Source organism: Schistocerca serialis, chromosome 10 (assembly GCF_023864345.2).
Source record: "Schistocerca serialis cubense isolate TAMUIC-IGC-003099 chromosome 10, iqSchSeri2.2, whole genome shotgun sequence".
Lineage (NCBI taxonomy): Eukaryota > Metazoa > Arthropoda > Insecta > Orthoptera > Acrididae > Schistocerca > Schistocerca serialis.
Genome location: NC_064647.1, coordinates 29,644,663 through 29,665,046, shown reverse-complemented (window position 1 = coordinate 29,665,046; position 20,384 = coordinate 29,644,663).

Genomic DNA, 20,384 nt, shown 5'->3' with positions numbered 1-20,384 from the left:
GTGTCACATGAATGGTTCAAACATAGACAGTAAGAAGAGGCAGTTTTCTTGTACTTAAGTCGGCATTGTGCCTTTTGTATTTAATTCCGATGCAATTTCTGTGTTTCATCCTCAATAAGAAGGTCAAAGGGATACAGTAAACCTGAAGTGAAGCATCGGAATCTATAACTAGTGTCACAGGAATAGTTCAAAACATAGACTGTAAGAAGAGTCAGTTTTCTTGTACTTAAGTCGGGATTGTGCCTTTTCTATTTAATTCCGATGCAATTTCTGTGTGTCATCGTCAATAAGAAGGTCAGAGGGATACAGTAAACCTGAAGTGAAGCATCGGAATCTACAACTAGTGTCACAGGAATGATTCTAAACATAGACAGTAAGAAGAGTCAGTTTTCTTGCACTTAAGTCGGCATTGTGCCTTTTGTATTTAATTCTGACGCAATTTCTATGTTTCATCGTCAATAAGAAGGTCAGAGGGATACAGTAAACCTGAAGTGAGACATCGGAATCTATAACTAGTGTGACAGGAATGGTTCAAAACATAGACAGTAAGAAGAGTCAGTTTTCTTCTACATAAGTCGGCATTGTGCCTTTTGTATTTCATTCCGATGCAATTTTGGTGTTTCATCGTCAATAAGAAGGTCAAAGGGATACAGTAAACCTGAAGTAAAGCATCGGAATCTATAACTAGTGTCACATGCATGGTTCGTAACATAGACAGTAAGAAGGGTCAGTTTTCTTGTACTTAAGTCGGCATTGTGCCTTTTGTATTTAATTACGACGCAATTTCTCTGTTTCATCGTCAATAAGAAGGTCAAAGGGATACAGTAAACCTGAAGTGAAGCATCGGAACCTATAACTGGTGTCACAGGAATGGTTCAAAACATAGACAGAAAGAAGAGTCAGTTTTCTTGTACTTAAGTCGTCATTGTGCATTTTCTATTTAATTCCGATGCAATTTCTGTGTTTCATCGTCAATAAGAAGGTCAGAGGGATACAGTAAACCTGAAGTGAAGCATCGGATTCTACAACTAGTGTCACAGGAATGATTCTAAACATAGACAGTAAGAAGAGTCAGTTTTCTTGTTCTTAAGTCGGCATTGTGCCTTTTGTATTTAATTCCGACGCAATTTCTATGTTTCATCGTCAATAAGAAGGTCAGAGGGATACAGTAAACCTGAAGTGAAGCATCGGAATCTATAACTAGTGTCACAGGAATGGTTCAAAACATAGACAGTAAGAAGAGTCAGTTTTCTTCTACTTAAGTCGGCACTGTGAAACTTGTATTTAATTCCGATGCAATTTCTGTTCTTCATCGTCAATAAGAATGTTAGAGGGATACAGTAAACATAAAGTGAGGCATCGGTATCTAAAACTGGTCTCACAGGAAATGTTGAAATCATAGTCAGTAAGAAGAGTCAGTTTTCTTCTACTTAAGTCGGCATTGTGCCTTTTTTATTTAATTTCGATGCAAATTCTGTGTTTCATCGTCGATAAGAAGGTCAGAGGGATACAGTAAACTGGAAGTGAAGCATCGGAAATTATAACTAGTGTCACAGGAATAGTTCAAAACATAGACAGTAAGAAGAGTCAGTTTTCTTGTACTTAAGTCGGCATTGTGCCTTTTGTATTTAATTCCGATGTAATTTCTGTGTTTCATCGTCAATAATAAGGTCAGAGGGATTCAGTAAACCGGAAGTGAAGCATCGGAACCTATAACTTGTGTCACAGGAATGGTTCAAAACATAGACAGTAAGAAGAGTCAGTTTTCTTGTACTTATGTCGTCAATGTGCCTTTTGTATTTAATTCCGATACAATTTCTGTGTTTCATCGGCAATAAGAAGGTCAGAGGGATACAGTAAACCTGAAGTGAAGCATCGGAACCTATAACTAGTGTCACAGGAATGGTTCAAAACATAGACAGAAAGAAGAGTCAGTTTTCTTGTACTTAAGTCGTCATTGTGCATTTTCTATATAATTCCGATGCAATTTCTGTGTTTCATCGTCAATAAGAAGGTCAGAGGGATACAGTAAACCTGAAGTGAAGCACCGGAATCTACAACTAGTATCACAGGAATGATTCTAAACATAGACAGTAAGAAGAGTCAGTTTTCTTGTTCTTAAGTCGGCATTGTGCATTTTGTATTTAATTCCGACGCAATTTCTATGTTTCATCGTCAATAAGAAGGTCAGAGTGATACAGTCAACCTCGAGTGAAGCATCGGAATCTATAACTAGTGTCACAGGAAATGTTGAAACCATAGTCAGTAGGAAGAGTCAGTCTTCTTGTACTTAAGTCAGCATCGTGCCTTTTGTATTTAATTCTGATGCAATTTCTGTGTTTCATCGTCAATAAGAAGGTCATAGGGATACAGTGAACCTGAAGTGAAGCATCGGAATCTATAACTAGTGTCACAGGAATGGTTCAAAGCATAGAAAGTAAGAATAGTCAGTTTTCTTGTACTTAAGTCGGCATTGTGACACTTGTATTTAATTCCGATGCAATTTCTGTGTTTCATCGTCAATAAGAAGGTCAGAGGGATACAGTAAACCTGAAGTAAAGCATCGGAATCTATAACTAGTGTCACATGAATGGTTCAAAACATAGACAGTAAGAAGAGTCAGTTTTCTTTTACTTAAGTCGGCATTGTGCCTTTTGTATTTCATTCCGATGCAATTTCTGTGTTTCATCGTCAATAAGAAGGTCAAAGGGATCCAGTAAACCTGAAGTGAAGCATCGGAAACTATAACTAGTGTCACAGGAATAGTTCAAATCATAGCCAGTAAGAAGAGTCAGTTTTCTTGTACTTAAGTCGGCATTGTGCCTTTTGTATTCAATTCCGATGCAATTTCTGTGTTTCATCGTCAATAAGAAGGTCAGAGGGATACAGTAAACCGGAAGTGAAGCATCGGAACCTATAACTAGTGGCACAGGATTGATTCTAAACATAGACAGTAAGAAGAGTCAGTTTTGTTGTACTTAAGTCGGCATTGTGCATTTTGTATTTAATTCCGACGCAATTTCTATGTTTCATCGTCAATAAGAAGGTCAGAGGGATATAGTGAACCTGAAGTGAAGTATCAAAATCTATAACTAGTGTCACAGGAATGGTTCAAAGCATAGAAAGTAAGAATAGTCAGTTTTCTTGTACTTAAGTCGGCATTGTGAAGCTTGTATTTAATTCCGATGCAATTTCTGTGTTTCATCGTCAATAAGAAGGTCAGAGGGATACAGTGAACCTGAAGTGAAGCATCGGAATCTATAACTAGTGTCACAGGAATGGTTCAAAGAATAGAAAGTAAGAATAGTCAGTTTTCTTGTACTTAACTCGGCATTGTGAAACTTGTATTTAATTCCGATGCAATTTCTGTGTTTCATCGTCAATAAGAAGGTCAGAGGGATACAGTAAACCTGAAGTAAAGCATCGGAATCTATAACTAGTGTCACATGAATGGTTCAATCATAGACAGTAAGAAGAGTCAGTTTTCTTGTACTTAAGTCGTCATTGTGCCTTTTGTATTTATTCCGATGCAATTTCTGTGTTTCATCGTCAATAAGGAGGTCAGAGGGATACAGTAAACCTAAAGTGAAGCATCGGAATCTATAACTAGTGCACAGGAATGGTTCAAAACATAGACAATAAGAAGAGTCAGTATTCCTGCACTTAAGTCGGCATTGTGCCATTTGTATTTAATTCCGACGCAATTTCTATGTTTCATCGTCAATAAGAAGGTCAGAGGGATACAGTAAACCTGAAGTGAGACATTGGAATCTATAACTAGTGTGACAGGAATGGTTCAAAACATAGACAGTAAGAAGAGTCAGTTTTCTTCTACTTAAGTCGGCATTGTGCCTTTTGTATTTAATTCCGACGCAATTTCTATGTTTCATCGTCAATAAGAAGGTGAGAGGGATACAGTAAACCTGAAGTGAAGCATCGGAATCTATAACTAGTGTCACAGGAATGGTTCAAAACATAGACAGTAAGAAGAGTCAGTTTTCTTCTACTTAAGTCGGCATTGTGCCTTTTGTATTTCATTCCGATGCAATTTCTGTGTTTCATCGTCAATAAGACGGTCAGAGGGATACAGTGAACCTGAAGTGAAGCATCGGAATCTATAACTAGTGTCACAGGAATGGTTCAAAGCATAGAAAGTAAGAATAGTCAGTTTTCTTGTACTTTAGTCGGCATTGTGAAACTTGTATTTAATTCCGATGCAATTTCTGTTCTTCATCGTCAATAAGAAGGTCAGAGGGATACAGTAAACATAAAGTGAGGCATCGGAATCTAAAACTGGTCTCACAGGAAATGTTGAAATCATAGTCAGTAGGAAGAGTGTCTTCTTGTACTTAAGTCAGCATCGTGCCTTTGTATTTAATTCTGATGCAATTTCTGTGTTTCATCGTCAGTAAGAAGGTCCTAGGGATACAGTAGACATATAGTGAAGCATCGGAATCTAAAACTGGTCTCACAGGAAATTTTCAAACATAGTCAGTAAGAAGAGCCAGTCTTCTTGTACTTGAGTCGGCAATGTGCCTTTTGTATTTAATTCCGATGCAATTTCTGTGTTTCATCGTCAATAGCAAGGTCAGAGGGATAAAGTAAACCTGAAGTGAAGCACCGGAATCTATAACTAGTGTGACAGAAATGGTTCAAAGCATAGAAAGTAAGAATAGTCAGTTTTCTTGTACTTAAGTCAGCATTGTGAAACTTGTATTTAATTCCGATGCAATTTCTGTGTTTCATCGTCAATAAGAAGGTCAGAGGGATACAGTAAACCTGAAGTGAAGCATCGGAACCCATAACTAGTGTCACAGGAATGGTTCAAAACATAGACAGTAAGAAGAGTCAGTTTTCTTGTACTTAAGTCGTCATTGTGCCTTTTGTGATTAATTCCGATGCAATTTCTGTGTTTCATCGTCAATAAGAAGGTCAGAGGGATACAGTAGAACTGAAGGGAAACATCGGAATCTATAACTAGTGTCACAGGAATGGTTCAAAATATAGACAGTAAGAAGAGTCAGTTTTCTTCTACTTAAGTCCGCATTGGGCCTTTTGTATTTCATTAGGATGCAATTTCTGTGTTTCATCGTCAATAAGAAGGTCAGAGGGATACAGTGAACCAGAAGTGAAGCATCGGAATCTATATCTAGTGTCACAGGAATGGTTCAAACCATAGAAAGTAAGAATAGTCAGTTTTCTTGTACTAAAGTCGGCATTGTGAAACTTGTATTTAATTCCGATGCAATTTCTGTGTTTCATCGTCAATAAGAAGGTCAGAGGGATACAGTAGAACTGAAGGGAAACATCGGAATCTATAACTAGTGTCACAGGAATGGTTCAAAATATAGACAGTAAGAAGAGTCAGTTTTCTTCTACTTAAGTCCGCATTGGGCCTTTTGTATTTCATTAGGATGCAATTTCTGTGTTTCATCGTCAATAAGAAGGTCAAAGGGATACAGTAAACCTGAAGTAAAGCATCGGAATCTATATCTAGTGTCACAGGAATGGTTCAAAACATAGACCGTAAGAAGAGTCAATTTTCTTGTACTTAAGTCGGCAATGTGCCATTTGTATTTAAATCCGATACAATTTCTGTGTTTCATCGTCAATAAGAAGGTCAGAGGGATACACTAATCCTGAAGTGAAGCATCGGAATCTAAAACCGGTCTCACAGGAAAGTTTCAGAACATAGACTATAAGAAGTGCCAGTCTTCTTGTACTTGAGTCGGCATTGTGCCTTTTGTATGTTATTCCGATGCAATTTCTGAGTTTCATCGTCAATAAGAAGGTCAGAGAGATACAGTATACCCAAAGTGAAGCATCGGAATCAATAACTAGTGTCACAGGAGTTGTTCAAAACATAGACAGTAAGAAGAGTCAGTTTTCTTGTACCTAAGTCCGCATTGTGCCTTTTCTATTTAATTCCGATGCAATTTCTGAGTTTCATCGTCAATAAGAAGGACCAAGGGATACAGTAAACATATAGTGAAGCATCGGAATCTAAAACTGGTCTCACAGGAAATGTTCAAACATAGTCAGTAAGAGGAGCCAGTCTTCTTGTACTTGAGTCGGCAATGTGCCTTTTGTATTTAATTATTATGCAATTTCTGCGTTTCATCGTCAATAAGATGGTCAGAGGGATACAGTAAACCTAAAGTGAAGCATCGGAATCTATAACTAGTGTCACAGGAATGGTTCATAGCATAGACAGTAAGAAGAGTCAGTTTTCTTGTACTTAAGTCGGCATTGTGCCTTTTCTATTTAATTCCGATGCAATTTCTGTGTTTCATCGTCAATAAGAAGGTCAGAGGGGTACAGTAAACCTGAAGTGAAGCTTCGGAATCTACAACTAGTGTCACAGGAATGGTTCAAAACATAGACATTAAGAAGAGTCAGTTTTCTTGTACTTAAGTCCGCATTGTGCCTTTTCTTTTTATTCTGATGCAATTTCTGAGTTTCATCGTCAATAAGAAGTTCCATGGGATACAGTAAACATATAGTGAAGCACCGGAGTCTAAAACTGGTCTCACAGGAAATGTTCAAACATAGTCAGTAAGAAGAGCCAGTCTTCTTGTACTTGAGTCGGCAATGTGCCTTTTGTATTTAATTCCGATGCAATTTCTGTGTTTCATCGTCAATAGCAAGGTCAGAGGGATACAGTCATCCTGAAGTGAAGCATCGGAATCAATAACAAGTGTCACGGGAATGGTTCAAATCATAGGCAGTAAGAAGAATCAGTTTTCTTGTACTTAAGTCTTCATTGTGCCCTTTGTATTTAATTCTGATGCAATTTGTGTGTTTCATCGTCAATAAGATGGTCAGAGGGATACAGTAAACCTAAAGTGAAGCATCGGAATCTATAACTAGTGTCACAGGTATGGTTCAAAACATAGACAGTAAGAAGAGTCAGTTTTCTTGTACTTAAGTCGGCATTGTACCTTTTCTATTTAATTCCGATGCAATTTCTGTGTTTCATCGTCAATAACAAGGACAGAGGGATACAGTAAACCTGAAGTGAAGCATCGGAATTTATAACTAGTGTCACAGGAATGGTTCAAAACATAGACAGTAGGAAGGGTCAGTTTTCTTGTACTTATGTCGGCATTGTGACTTTTGTATTTAATTCCAATGCAATTTCTGTGTTTCATCGTGAATAAGAACGTCAGAGGGATACAGTAAACCGGAAGTGAAACATCGGAACCAATAACTAGTTTAACAGGAATGGTTCAAAACATAGCCAGTAAGAAGAGTCAGTTTTCTTGTACTTATGTCGGCAATGTGCCTTTTGTATTTAATTGCGATACAATTTCTGTATTTCATCGGCAATAAGATGGTCCGAGGGACACAGTAAACCTGAAGTGAAGCATCGGAACCTATAACTAGTGTCACAGGAATGGTTCAAAACATAAACAGTAAAACGAGTCAGTTTTCTTGTACTTAAGTCTTCATTGTGCCTTTTGTATTTAATTCCGATGCAATTTCTGTGTTTCATTGTCAATTAGAAGGCCAGAGGGATACAGTAAACCTAAAGTGAAGCATCGGAATCTATAACTAGAGTCACAGGAATGGTTCAAAACATAGACAGTAAGAAGGGTCAGTTTTCTTGTACTTATGTCGGCATTGTGCCTTTTGTATTTAATTCCGATGTAATTTCTGTGTTTCATCGTCAATAAGAAGGTCAGAGGGATACAGTAAACCGGAAGTGAAGCATCGGAACCTATAACTAGTGTCACAGGAATGGTTCAAACATAGACAGTAAGAAGAGTCAGTTTTCTTGTACTTAAGTCGTCATTGTACCCTTTGTATTTAATTCCGATGCAATTTCTGAGTTTCATCGTCAACAAGATGGTCAGAGGGATACAGTAAACCTAAAGTGAAGCATCGGAATCTATAACTAGTGTCACAGGAATGGTTCAAAACATAGACAGTAAGAAGAGTCAGTTTTCTTGTACTTAAGTCGGCAATGTGCCTTTTGTATTTAATTCCGATACAATTTCTGTGTTTCATCGGCAATAAGAAGGTAAGAGGGATATAGTAAACCTGAAGTGAAGCATCGGAACCTATAACTAGTGTCACAGGAATGGTTCAAAACATAGACAGTAAGAAGAGTCAGTTTTCTTGTACTTAAGTCGTCATTGTGCCTTTTGTATTTAATTCCGATGCAATTTCTGTGTTTCATCGTCAATAAGAAGGTCAGAGGGATACAGTAAACCTAAACTGAAGCATCGGAATCTATAACTAGTGTAACAGGTATGGTTCTAAACATAGACAGTAAGAAGAGTCAGTTTTCTTGTACTTATGTCGGCATTGTGCCTTTTGTATTTAATTCCCACGCAATTTCTATGTTTCATCGTCAATAAGAAGGTCAGAGGGATACAGTGAAACTGAAGTGAAGCATCGGAATCTATAACTAGTGTCACAGGAATGGTTCAAAGCATATAAAGTAAGAATAGTCAGTTTTCTTGTACTTATGTCGGCAATGTGCCTTTTGTATTTAATTGCGATACAATTTCTGTATTTCATCGGCAATAAGATGGTCCGAGGACACAGTAAACCTGAAGTGAAGCATCGGAACCTATAACTAGTGTCACAGGAATGGTTCAAAACATAGACAGTAAAACGAGTCAGTTTTCTTGTACTTAAGTCGTCATTGTGCCTTTTGTATTTAATTCCGATGCAATTTCTGTGTTTCATTGTCAATAAGAAGGTCAGAGGGATACAGTAAACCTAAAGTGAAGCATCGGAATCTATAACTAGAGTCACAGGAAATTTTCAAACATAGTCAGTAAGAAGAGCCAGTCTTCTTGTACTTGAGTCGGCAATGTGCCTTTTGTATTTAATTCCGATGCAATATCTGTGTTTCATCGTCAATAGCAAGGTCGGAGGGATACAGTCAACCTGAAGTGAAGCATCGCAATCTATAACTAGTGTCACAGAAATGGTTCAAAGCATAGAAAGTAAGAATAGTCAGTTTTCTTGTACTTAAGTCGGCATTGTAAAACTTGTATTTAATTCCGATGCAATTTCTGTGTTTCATCGTCAATAAGAAGGTCAGAGGGATACAGTAAACCTGAAGTAAAGCATCGGAATCTATAACTAGTGTCACATGAATGGTTCAAAACATAGGCAGTAAGAAGAGTCTGTTTTATTGTACTTAAGTCGGCATTGTGCCTTTTGTATATAATTCCGATGCAATTTCTGTGTTTCATCGTCAATAAGAAGGTCAAAGGGATACAGTAAACCTGAAGTGAAGCATCGGAATCTATAACTAGTGTCACAGGTATAGATCAAAGCATAGACTGTAAGAAGAGTCAGTTTTCTTGTACTTAAGTCGGCATTGTGCCTTTTTTATTTAATTTCGATGCAATTTCAGTGATTCATCGTCAATAAGAAGGTCAGAGGGATACAGTAAACTGGAAGTGAAGCATCGGAACCTATAACTGGTGTCACAGGAATGGTTCAAAACATAGACAGTAAGAAGAGTCAGTTTTCTTGTACTTAAGTCGGCAATGTGCCCTTTGTATGTAATACCGATACAATTTCTGAGTTTCATCGGCAATAAGAAGGTCAGAGGGACACAGTAAACCTGAAGTGTAGCATCGGAACCCATAACTAGTGTCACAGGAATGGTTCAAAACATAGACAGTAAGAAGAGTCAGTTTTCTTGTACTTAAGTCGTCATTGTGCCTTTTGTATTTAATTCCGATGCAATTTCTGTGTTTCATCGTCAATAAGAAGGTCAGAGGGATACAGTGAACCCTGAAGTGAAGCATCGGAATCTATAACTAGTGTCACATGAATGGTTCAAATCATAGACAGTAAAAACAGTCAGTTTTCTTGTACTTAAGTCAGAATTGTGCATTTTGTATTTAATTCCGACGCAATTTCTATGATTCATCGTCAATAAGAAGGTCAGAGGGATACAGTAAACTTGAAGTGAAGCATCGGAATCTAAAACCGGTCTCACATTAAAGTTTCAAATCATAGACAGTAAGAAGATCCAGTCTTCTTGTACTTGAGTCGGCATTGTGCCTTTTGTATTTAATTCCGATGCAATTTCTGTGTTTCATCGTCAATAAGAAGGTCAGAGGGATACAGTAAAACTGAAGTGAAGCATCGGAATCTATAACTAGTGTCACATGAATGGTTCAAAACATAGACAGAAAGAAGAGTCTGTTTACTTGTACTTAAGTCGGCAATGTGCCTTTTGTATTTAATTCCGATACAATTTCTGTGTTTCATCGGCAATAAGAAGGTAAGAGGGATATAGTAAACCTGAAGTGAAGCATCGGAACCTATAACTAGTGTCACAGGAATGGTTCAAAACATAGACAGTAAGAAGAGTCAGTTTTCTTGTACTTAAGTCGTCATTGTGCCTTTTGTATTTAATTCCGATGCAATTTCTGTGTTTCATCGTCAATAAGAAGGTCAGAGGGATACAGTAAACCTAAACTGAAGCATCGGAATCTATAACTAGTGTAACAGGTATGGTTCTAAACATAGACAGTAAGAAGAGTCAGTTTTCTTGTACTTATGTCGGCATTGTGCCTTTTGTATTTAATTCCCACGCAATTTCTATGTTTCATCGTCAATAAGAAGGTCAGAGGGATACAGTGAAACTGAAGTGAAGCATCGGAATCTATAACTAGTGTCACAGGAATGGTTCAAAGCATATAAAGTAAGAATAGTCAGTTTTCTTGTACTTAAGTCGGCATTGTGAAACTTGTATTTAATTCCGATGCAATTTCTGTGTTTCATCGTCAACAAGAAGGTCAGAGGGATACAGTAAACCTGAAGTAAAGCATCGGAATCTATAACTAGTGTCACATGAATGGTTCAAAACAAGACAGTAAGAAGAGTCAGTTTTCTTGCACTTATGTCGGCATTGTGCCTTTTGTATTTAATTCCGATGCAATTTCTGTGTTTCATCGTCAATAAGAAGGTCAAAGTGATACAGTAAACCTGAAGTGAAGCATCGGAATCTATAACTAGTGTCACAGGAATAGTTCAAAACATAGACTGTAAGAAGAGTCAGTTTTCTTGTACTTAAGTTGGCATTGTGACTTTTGTATTTAATTCCAATGCAATTTCTGTGTTTCATCGTCAATAAGAAGGTCAGAGGGATACAGTAAACCGGAAGTGAAGCATCGGAACCTATAACTAGTTTAACAGGAATGGTTCAAAACATAGCCAGTAAGAAGAGTCAGTTTTCTTGTACTTATGTCGGCAATGTGCCTTTTGTATTTAATTGCGATACAATTTCTGTATTTCATCGGCAATAAGATGGTCCGAGGACACAGTAAACCTGAAGTGAAGCATCGGAACCTATAACTAGTGTCACAGGAATGGTTCAAAACATAGACAGTAAAACGAGTCAGTTTTCTTGTACTTAAGTCGTCATTGTGCCTTTTGTATTTAATTCCGATGCAATTTCTGTGTTTCATTGTCAATAAGAAGGTCAGAGGGATACAGTAAACCTAAAGTGAAGCATCGGAATCTATAACTAGAGTCACAGGAAATTTTCAAACATAGTCAGTAAGAAGAGCCAGTCTTCTTGTACTTGAGTCGGCAATGTGCCTTTTGTATTTAATTCCGATGCAATTTCTGTGTTTCATCGTCAATAGCAAGGTCGGAGGGATACAGTCAACCTGAAGTGAAGCATCGCAATCTATAACTAGTGTCACAGAAATGGTTCAAAGCATAGAAAGTAAGAATAGTCAGTTTTCTTGTACTTAAGTCGGCATTGTAAAACTTGTATTTAATTCCGATGCAATTTCTGTGTTTCATCGTCAATAAGAAGGTCAGAGGGATACAGTAAACCTGAAGTAAAGCATCGGAATCTATAACTAGTGTCACATGAATGGTTCAAAACATAGGCAGTAAGAAGAGTCTGTTTTATTGTACTTAAGTCGGCATTGTGCCTTTTGTATTTAATTCCGATGCAATTTCTGTGTTTCATCGTCAATAAGAAGGTCAAAGGGATACAGTAAACCTGAAGTGAAGCATCGGAATCTATAACTAGTGTCACAGGTATAGTTCAAAGCATAGACTGTAAGAAGAGTCAGTTTTCTTGTACTTAAGTCGGCATTGTGCCTTTTTTATTTAATTTCGATGCAATTTCAGTGATTCATCGTCAATAAGAAGGTCAGAGGGATACAGTAAACTGGAAGTGAAGCATCGGAACCTATAACTGGTGTCACAGGAATGGTTCAAAACATAGACAGTAAGAAGAGTCAGTTTTCTTGTACTTAAGTCGGCAATGTGCCCTTTGTATGTAATACCGATACAATTTCTGAGTTTCATCGGCAATAAGAAGGTCAGAGGGACACAGTAAACCTGAAGTGTAGCATCGGAACCCATAACTAGTGTCACAGGAATGGTTCAAAACATAGACAGTAAGAAGAGTCAGTTTTCTTGTACTTAAGTCGTCATTGTGCCTTTTGTATTTAATTCCGATGCAATTTCTGTGTTTCATCGTCAATAAGAAGGTCAGAGGGATACAGTGAACCCTGAAGTGAAGCATCGGAATCTATAACTAGTGTCACATGAATGGTTCAAATCATAGACAGTAAAAACAGTCAGTTTTCTTGTACTTAAGTCAGAATTGTGCATTTTGTATTTAATTCCGATGCAATTTCTGAGTTTCATCGTCAACAAGATGGTCAGAGGGATACAGTAAACCTAAAGTGAAGCATCGGAATCTATAACTAGTGTCACAGGAATGGTTCAAAACATAGACAGTAAGAAGAGTCAGTTTTCTTGTACTTAAGTCGGCAATGTGCCTTTTGTATTTAATTCCGATACAATTTCTGTGTTTCATCGGCAATAAGAAGGTAAGAGGGATATAGTAAACCTGAAGTGAAGCATCGGAACCTATAACTAGTGTCACAGGAATGGTTCAAAACATAGACAGTAAGAAGAGTCAGTTTTCTTGTACTTAAGTCGTCATTGTGCCTTTTGTATTTAATTCCGATGCAATTTCTGTGTTTCATCGTCAATAAGAAGGTCAGAGGGATACAGTAAACCTAAACTGAAGCATCGGAATCTATAACTAGTGTAACAGGTATGGTTCTAAACATAGACAGTAAGAAGAGTCAGTTTTCTTGTACTTATGTCGGCATTGTGCCTTTTGTATTTAATTCCCACGCAATTTCTATGTTTCATCGTCAATAAGAAGGTCAGAGGGATACAGTGAAACTGAAGTGAAGCATCGGAATCTATAACTAGTGTCACAGGAATGGTTCAAAGCATATAAAGTAAGAATAGTCAGTTTTCTTGTACTTATGTCGGCAATGTGCCTTTTGTATTTAATTGCGATACAATTTCTGTATTTCATCGGCAATAAGATGGTCCGAGGACACAGTAAACCTGAAGTGAAGCATCGGAACCTATAACTAGTGTCACAGGAATGGTTCAAAACATAGACAGTAAAACGAGTCAGTTTTCTTGTACTTAAGTCGTCATTGTGCCTTTTGTATTTAATTCCGATGCAATTTCTGTGTTTCATTGTCAATAAGAAGGTCAGAGGGATACAGTAAACCTAAAGTGAAGCATCGGAATCTATAACTAGAGTCACAGGAAATTTTCAAACATAGTCAGTAAGAAGAGCCAGTCTTCTTGTACTTGAGTCGGCAATGTGCCTTTTGTATTTAATTCCGATGCAATATCTGTGTTTCATCGTCAATAGCAAGGTCGGAGGGATACAGTCAACCTGAAGTGAAGCATCGCAATCTATAACTAGTGTCACAGAAATGGTTCAAAGCATAGAAAGTAAGAATAGTCAGTTTTCTTGTACTTAAGTCGGCATTGTAAAACTTGTATTTAATTCCGATGCAATTTCTGTGTTTCATCGTCAATAAGAAGGTCAGAGGGATACAGTAAACCTGAAGTAAAGCATCGGAATCTATAACTAGTGTCACATGAATGGTTCAAAACATAGGCAGTAAGAAGAGTCTGTTTTATTGTACTTAAGTCGGCATTGTGCCTTTTGTATATAATTCCGATGCAATTTCTGTGTTTCATCGTCAATAAGAAGGTCAAAGGGATACAGTAAACCTGAAGTGAAGCATCGGAATCTATAACTAGTGTCACAGGTATAGATCAAAGCATAGACTGTAAGAAGAGTCAGTTTTCTTGTACTTAAGTCGGCATTGTGCCTTTTTTATTTAATTTCGATGCAATTTCAGTGATTCATCGTCAATAAGAAGGTCAGAGGGATACAGTAAACTGGAAGTGAAGCATCGGAACCTATAACTGGTGTCACAGGAATGGTTCAAAACATAGACAGTAAGAAGAGTCAGTTTTCTTGTACTTAAGTCGGCAATGTGCCCTTTGTATGTAATACCGATACAATTTCTGAGTTTCATCGGCAATAAGAAGGTCAGAGGGACACAGTAAACCTGAAGTGTAGCATCGGAACCCATAACTAGTGTCACAGGAATGGTTCAAAACATAGACAGTAAGAAGAGTCAGTTTTCTTGTACTTAAGTCGTCATTGTGCCTTTTGTATTTAATTCCGATGCAATTTCTGTGTTTCATCGTCAATAAGAAGGTCAGAGGGATACAGTGAACCCTGAAGTGAAGCATCGGAATCTATAACTAGTGTCACATGAATGGTTCAAATCATAGACAGTAAAAACAGTCAGTTTTCTTGTACTTAAGTCAGAATTGTGCATTTTGTATTTAATTCCGACGCAATTTCTATGATTCATCGTCAATAAGAAGGTCAGAGGGATACAGTAAACTTGAAGTGAAGCATCGGAATCTAAAACCGGTCTCACATTAAAGTTTCAAATCATAGACAGTAAGAAGATCCAGTCTTCTTGTACTTGAGTCGGCATTGTGCCTTTTGTATTTAATTCCGATGCAATTTCTGTGTTTCATCGTCAATAAGAAGGTCAGAGGGATACAGTAAAACTGAAGTGAAGCATCGGAATCTATAACTAGTGTCACATGAATGGTTCAAAACATAGACAGAAAGAAGAGTCTGTTTACTTGTACTTAAGTCGGCAATGTGCCTTTTGTATTTAATTCCGATACAATTTCTGTGTTTCATCGGCAATAAGAAGGTAAGAGGGATATAGTAAACCTGAAGTGAAGCATCGGAACCTATAACTAGTGTCACAGGAATGGTTCAAAACATAGACAGTAAGAAGAGTCAGTTTTCTTGTACTTAAGTCGTCATTGTGCCTTTTGTATTTAATTCCGATGCAATTTCTGTGTTTCATCGTCAATAAGAAGGTCAGAGGGATACAGTAAACCTAAACTGAAGCATCGGAATCTATAACTAGTGTAACAGGTATGGTTCTAAACATAGACAGTAAGAAGAGTCAGTTTTCTTGTACTTATGTCGGCATTGTGCCTTTTGTATTTAATTCCCACGCAATTTCTATGTTTCATCGTCAATAAGAAGGTCAGAGGGATACAGTGAAACTGAAGTGAAGCATCGGAATCTATAACTAGTGTCACAGGAATGGTTCAAAGCATATAAAGTAAGAATAGTCAGTTTTCTTGTACTTAAGTCGGCATTGTGAAACTTGTATTTAATTCCGATGCAATTTCTGTGTTTCATCGTCAACAAGAAGGTCAGAGGGATACAGTAAACCTGAAGTAAAGCATCGGAATCTATAACTAGTGTCACATGAATGGTTCAAAACAAGACAGTAAGAAGAGTCAGTTTTCTTGCACTTATGTCGGCATTGTGCCTTTTGTATTTAATTCCGATGCAATTTCTGTGTTTCATCGTCAATAAGAAGGTCAAAGTGATACAGTAAACCTGAAGTGAAGCATCGGAATCTATAACTAGTGTCACAGGAATAGTTCAAAACATAGACTGTAAGAAGAGTCAGTTTTCTTGTACTTAAGTTGGCATTGTGACTTTTGTATTTAATTCCAATGCAATTTCTGTGTTTCATCGTCAATAAGAAGGTCAGAGGGATACAGTAAACCGGAAGTGAAGCATCGGAACCTATAACTAGTTTAACAGGAATGGTTCAAAACATAGCCAGTAAGAAGAGTCAGTTTTCTTGTACTTATGTCGGCAATGTGCCTTTTGTATTTAATTGCGATACAATTTCTGTATTTCATCGGCAATAAGATGGTCCGAGGACACAGTAAACCTGAAGTGAAGCATCGGAACCTATAACTAGTGTCACAGGAATGGTTCAAAACATAGACAGTAAAACGAGTCAGTTTTCTTGTACTTAAGTCGTCATTGTGCCTTTTGTATTTAATTCCGATGCAATTTCTGTGTTTCATTGTCAATAAGAAGGTCAGAGGGATACAGTAAACCTAAAGTGAAGCATCGGAATCTATAACTAGAGTCACAGGAAATTTTCAAACATAGTCAGTAAGAAGAGCCAGTCTTCTTGTACTTGAGTCGGCAATGTGCCTTTTGTATTTAATTCCGATGCAATTTCTGTGTTTCATCGTCAATAGCAAGGTCGGAGGGATACAGTCAACCTGAAGTGAAGCATCGCAATCTATAACTAGTGTCACAGAAATGGTTCAAAGCATAGAAAGTAAGAATAGTCAGTTTTCTTGTACTTAAGTCGGCATTGTAAAACTTGTATTTAATTCCGATGCAATTTCTGTGTTTCATCGTCAATAAGAAGGTCAGAGGGATACAGTAAACCTGAAGTAAAGCATCGGAATCTATAACTAGTGTCACATGAATGGTTCAAAACATAGGCAGTAAGAAGAGTCTGTTTTATTGTACTTAAGTCGGCATTGTGCCTTTTGTATTTAATTCCGATGCAATTTCTGTGTTTCATCGTCAATAAGAAGGTCAAAGGGATACAGTAAACCTGAAGTGAAGCATCGGAATCTATAACTAGTGTCACAGGTATAGTTCAAAGCATAGACTGTAAGAAGAGTCAGTTTTCTTGTACTTAAGTCGGCATTGTGCCTTTTTTATTTAATTTCGATGCAATTTCAGTGATTCATCGTCAATAAGAAGGTCAGAGGGATACAGTAAACTGGAAGTGAAGCATCGGAACCTATAACTGGTGTCACAGGAATGGTTCAAAACATAGACAGTAAGAAGAGTCAGTTTTCTTGTACTTAAGTCGGCAATGTGCCCTTTGTATGTAATACCGATACAATTTCTGAGTTTCATCGGCAATAAGAAGGTCAGAGGGACACAGTAAACCTGAAGTGTAGCATCGGAACCCATAACTAGTGTCACAGGAATGGTTCAAAACATAGACAGTAAGAAGAGTCAGTTTTCTTGTACTTAAGTCGTCATTGTGCCTTTTGTATTTAATTCCGATGCAATTTCTGTGTTTCATCGTCAATAAGAAGGTCAGAGGGATACAGTGAACCCTGAAGTGAAGCATCGGAATCTATAACTAGTGTCACATGAATGGTTCAAATCATAGACAGTAAAAACAGTCAGTTTTCTTGTACTTAAGTCAGAATTGTGCATTTTGTATTTAATTCCGACGCAATTTCTATGATTCATCGTCAATAAGAAGGTCAGAGGGATACAGTAAACTTGAAGTGAAGCATCGGAATCTAAAACCGGTCTCACATTAAAGTTTCAAATCATAGACAGTAAGAAGATCCAGTCTTCTTGTACTTGAGTCGGCATTGTGCCTTTTGTATTTAATTCCGATGCAATTTCTGTGTTTCATCGTCAATAAGAAGGTCAGAGGGATACAGTAAAACCGAAGTGAAGCATCGGAATCTATAACTAGTGTCACATGAATGGTTCAAAACATAGACAGAAAGAAGAGTCTGTTTTCTTGTACTTAAGTCGGCATTGTGCCTTTTGTAATTAATTCCGATGCAATATCTGTGTTTCATCGTGAATAAGAAGGTCAGAGGGATACAGTGAACCCTGAAGTGAAGCATCGGAATCTATAACTAGTGTCACATGAATGGTTCAAATCATAGACAGTAAAAACAGTCAGTTTTCTTGTACTTAAGTCAGAATTGTGCATTTTGTATTTAATTCCGAAGCAATTTCTATGATTCATCGTCAATAAGAAGGTCAGAGGGATACAGTAAACCTGAAGTGAAGCATCGGAATCTATAACTAGTGGCACAGGAATGGTTCAAATCATAGACAGTAAGAAGAGTCAGTTTTCTTCTACTTAAGACGGCATTGTGCCTTTTGTATTTAATTCCGATGCAATTTCTGTGTTTCATCGTCAATACGAAAGTCAGAGGGATACAGTAAACCTGAAGTGACGCATCGGAATCTATAACTAGTGTCACAGGTATGGTTCAAAACATAGACAGTAAGAAGAGTCAGTTTTCTAGTACTTAAGTCGTCATTGTGCCTTTTGTATTTAATTCCGATGCAATTTCTGTGTTTCATCGTCAATAAGACGGTCAGAGGGATACAGTAAACCTAAAGTGAAGCATCGGAATCTATAACTAGTGTCACAGGAATGGTTCAAAACTTAGACAGTAAGAAGAGTCAGTTTTCTTCTACTTAAGGCGGCATTGTGCCTTTTGTATTTGATTCCGATGCAATTTCTGTGTTTCATCGTCAATAAGAAGGTCAGAGGAATACAGTAAAACTGAAGGGAAACATCGGAATCTATAACTAGTGTCACAGGAATGGTTCAAAGCATAGAAAGTAAGAATAGTCAGTTATCTTGTACTTAAGTCGGCATTGTGAAACTTGTATTTAATTGCGATGCAATTTCGGTGCTTCATCGTCAATAAGATGGTCAGAGGGATACAGTAAACATAAAATGAGGCATCGGAATCTAAAACTGGTCTCACAGGAAATGTTGAAATCATAGTCAGTAGGAAGAGTGTCTTCTTGTACTTAAGATAGCATCGTGCCTTTAGTATTTAATTCTGATGCAGTTTCTGTGTTTCATCGTCAGTAAGAAGGTTCAAGGGATACAGTAAACATATAGTGAAGCATCGGAATCGAAAACTGGTCTCACAGGAACTTTTCAAACATAGTCTGTAAGAAGAGCCAGTCTTCTTGTACTTGAGTCGGCAATGTGCCTTTTGTATTTAATTCCGATGCAATTTCTGTGTTTAATCGTCAATAGCAAAGTCAGAGGGATACAGTAAACCTGAAGTGAAGCATCGGAATCTATAACTAGTGTCACAGAAATGGTTCAAAGCATAGAAAGTAAGAAGAGTCAGTTTTCTTGTACTTAAGTCGGCATTGTAAAACTTGTATTTAATTCCGATGCAATTTCTGTGTTTCATCGTCAATAAGAAGGTCAGAGGGATACAGTAAACCCGAAGTAAAGCATCGGAATCTATAACTAGTGTCACATGAATGGTTCAAAACATAGGCAGTAAGAAGAATCTGTTTTCTTGTACTTAAGTCGGCATTGTGAGTTTTTATTTTAATTTCGATGCAATTTCTGTGTTTCATCGTCAATAAGAAGGTCAGAGGGACACAGTAAACCTGATGTGAAGCATCGGAACCCATAACTAGTGTCACAGGAATGGTTCAAAACATAGACGGTAAGTAGTGTCAGTTTTCTTGTACTTAAGTCGTCATTGTGCCTTTTGTATTTAATTCCGATGCAATATCTGTGTTTCATCGTCAATAAGAAGGTCAGAGGGATACCGTAAAACAGAAGGGAAATATCGTAATCTATAACTAGTGTCACAGGAATGGTTCAAAACATAGACAGTAAAAAAAGTCAGTTTTCTTCTACTTAAGTCGGCATTGTGCCTTTTGTATTTCATTCCGATGCAATTTCTGTGTTTCATCGTCAATAAGAAGGTCAGAGGGATACAGTAAAACTGAAGTGAAGCATCGGAATCTATAACTAGTGTCACATGAATGGTTCAAAACATAGACAGAAAGAAGAGTCTGTTTTCTTGTACTTAAGTCGGCATTGTGCCTTTTGTAATTAATTCCGATGCAATATCTGTGTTTCATCGTGAATAAGAAGGTCAGAGGGATACAGTGAACCCTGAAGTGAAGCATCGGAATCTATAACTAGTGTCACATGAATGGTTCAAATCATAGACAGTAAAAACAGTAAGTTTTCTTGTACTTAAGTCAGAATTGTGCATTTTGTATTTAATTCCGAAGCAATTTCTATGATTCATCGTCAATAAGAAGGTCAGAGGGATACAGTAAACCTGAAGTGAAGCATCGGAATCTATAACTAGTGTCACAGGAATGGTTCAAATCATAGACAGTAAGAAGAGTCAGTTTTCTTCTACTTAAGACAGCATTGTGCCTTTTGTATTTAATTCCGATGCAATTTCTGTGTTTCATCGTCAATACGAAAGTCAGAGGGATACAGTAAACCTGAAGTGACGCATCGGAACCTATAACTAGTGTCACAGGAATGGTTCAAAACATAGACAGTAAGAAGAGTCAGTTTTCTTGTACTTAAGTCGTCATTGTGCCTTTTGTATTTAATTCCGATGCAATTTCTGTGTTT